The sequence below is a fragment of the Dipodomys spectabilis genome, unplaced genomic scaffold, assembly GCF_019054845.1.
Source record: "Dipodomys spectabilis isolate Male_0828 unplaced genomic scaffold, ASM1905484v1 ptg000166l, whole genome shotgun sequence".
Taxonomy (NCBI): domain Eukaryota; kingdom Metazoa; phylum Chordata; class Mammalia; order Rodentia; family Heteromyidae; genus Dipodomys; species Dipodomys spectabilis.
Window position 1 is genome coordinate 1,029,566 of NW_024870843.1, and position 3,036 is coordinate 1,032,601.

At 33.7% G+C, this 3,036-nt stretch overlaps 1 non-coding gene across 1 annotated transcript; it reads right to left on the reverse strand.

Moving 5' to 3' along the window:
• Nucleotides 1-1,080: 1,080 nt before the first annotated feature.
• Nucleotides 1,081-1,187, reverse strand: LOC122119412. Its single transcript, XR_006149561.1, has one exon. It is a non-coding gene; the product is annotated as a U6 spliceosomal RNA (small nuclear RNA).
• Nucleotides 1,188-3,036: the final 1,849 nt, after the last annotated feature.

Consider the following 3,036-nt stretch of genomic DNA (forward strand, 5'->3'; position numbering starts at 1 on the left):
ACACACACACATTTATTCAAATTACCTTCATATAAGTGTTCTGCATTAATTTCTTTGTTAACGATATTATATGGGTAAAATAGAGGAAATAAACTCTTCCATGTCAGAACATTTTGTATGTTTTTTTTGTAATAATACTGTGCAGAGGGGTCACATTTACAAGAACAAGGAAACTCGTACGTTTCCTAACAAGCATTGTTACCTTCTCCTTTGTATTTCCCCTATCATCCCTTCCCACCCACCTCCACAAGTACACTCCCCTTACCCTTCCTTCCTCTGCCTAAATTGTAAAGTTCATTTTTCAACATAGTGTCTTGTGCATCTTATTGTTACAATAGGTCAACCTGTATCCCTATTTGAGCATTTTTTCCCTTCCCCTCCCCAAATTAGACAAGCATACATACAAGATTTAAGTGCACCAACTTCAAATACAGAGAAAACAGGGGTTATAGCATTGGGAGAAACATACAGAGAAACCAAAAAAAAAAATGACATTGCACATTATAAGTTCGTTAGAAACAATAGCAAGAAACAAAAACCCACTAGTGTCCCTATCTTGGGGTTCATTTTCTTTAACATCATCTGATCTGGTTATATTCACATATCTTTTGAAATTTTCTGCTTATCCCAGACATAAATTCGTTATTGAAAATAAGGGAAATCATGAGACCTATGTTTCTTTGGACTTGGCTTACTTCACTCAATATTTTTTTTTTCCATTTCCTAACAAATTGGGAGATGTCATTCTTTCTGATGGAGGCATAGAATTCCATTGTGTATATATACCACATTTAGTTGATCCATTCATCTAATGGGTGCATCTGGTTTGGTTCCATATCTTAGCTATCGTAAATAATGTTTCAATAACTATCGTTGTGTTGGTAGTTTTAGTATGGTCTTGTTTATGATCATTTGAGTAAATCCCCAAAAGTGGGATTACTGTGTCATAGGGGAGGTTTATGTGGATTCTTCTGAGGAACCTCCATACTACTTTCCAAAGTAGTTGAACAAGTTTACACTCCCACCAAGAAGGCAGTATGGTTCCTTTGTTGCCACATACCTTTCAGCAGCTGTTGTTGTAAAAATATGGAACGCTCCAAGAATTTGCATGTCATCCTTGTGCAGGGCGCATGCTAATCTTCTCTGTATCATTCCAATGTTAGTGTATGTGATGCTAAATTGAGCACAGTACATTTATTATATAGAAAGTATAATTTTTATTGATTTTATTAAACTAGACAATTCAACAAAAAGTAAGTTCAAAAGAATAGTTGTGAAATTTTAGAATCATGTATTTCTTACATAAGCACACATTTAAGAATAAAATCAATATAGACATGCCAAAAACAAAATCATTCATGATATTTGTAGTTCAAGAGATGTGTAGGAGGAAGAATTCAATTATTCTACACAAGGCACCTGTCAAAATGAACATTGCAGCAACTCTTAAGTTTTAATGTTTTAAATATGCTTAATTTTGGGATTTTGCTTATATATGCCAAAAATAGGACTGTTTGGCAGGTCTAAAACTTTTCTGTAAAGTATTTAAGATTTTTGGTAGCAGACATTAAGTACTAAGTATGTACATTTCAGAGTTTATGAAAACTTTATTAATGAGAAGTTGCAAAGTCTTTGTGTAAAGAAGCAGAGTGAAGAGTTAAGATTTTAACTACACAGTTTCTGTTAAAACTTTAGGAATTCCTTACTTTATTTATTAGCAAGGAATAAATGATGATATAAGCTATGATGTACACATGTATGTTTCTATTCACACACATACATATACACATGTATACATGCAGACTTGGAGAAAGACACATAATTTCAGCCAACACAATTTTCACCAGTTATTGAATATGACTTAAACGGAATACTTGGAACAATATATATTGAAGATGTATTTGTCCCTAAGAGTTCATTTACCACTCCTCTTATCTCTTAAAACAGGTAGTTTTAGAGAGATTTGACTTACAAAATGCAGTACAAGTGATAGCAAGTCACTTGGAAACCTCAGTAAGTATAATTCATATGGTGTCTCCCTGCTCCTCAGGTAATGCTTACTCTTGTAGACACTCTCAACAACCAAAGTAGCAGGAGAATACCCTGGTAAAGAGTAAAGTAATAAGGGTTTAAATGGCATCCTTACTTGAGCTCTTTTTCCAACAACCAGCATGAATTCCTAGGCAGATGAGTGAGTCCTCAGAAAACTGGACTCTACATATACATTTAACTAACCCATGTGAAAATTCCTATGTGAGAAATGCTGACTGAGGTCTTGCTGATTTCCTGGCCAAGAAAACAAGAAAAAAAAAAGAAAGTATTTTTAATGTTTTAAAGTTTGAGAATAATTTGTAACCTATCAATAAATGTGTAGAACACAATTATACCAACTGACAAAAAAATGATGGCATTTATGTGCTCTTGGACTTGCCCAGTGATTTTAGATGTGTCTACACAGGTAGAATCAGCATAAATCAAGCCAGCATTTCTTCATTTAAGATATAAGGATACTGGTTGACCTATGTAACAATGAAATATACAAGACACTCTACCAGAGGATGGGTGAAGGGGGGAGGTGGAGAGGTTTGAAGGGAAGGGATGGTAGGGGAAAAACAAAGGAGGGGATAGCAATGTTCAATAAGAAATGTACTCATTACCTTACTTACGTAACTGTAACCCATCTATACAGTATTTATAATAAAAATATATGTTAAAAAGATACAAGGCAAACTTCTCTGCTTATATGAAGATGTATTTGTCACTCAATATAAGTAAGGTATTGGTTTTAGAACCACAGGCTTATTACTTTGGATACTCAAAAACTCTACATGAACACAGTATATTATTTACATTAGAATCTGCCCACAAGCTAGTGCAGTATAATTGCTATGAGAATTTTTACTACATTCTATATGTATATGCACTATAAACAGATACAAATTATTACAGATAAATTTTGTATGCAGTTTGTGGAAGGAATTTGGAGAGCAATTTTGAAAAGCACAAATTTCATCAAAAAGACCAGTCTGCAAATTG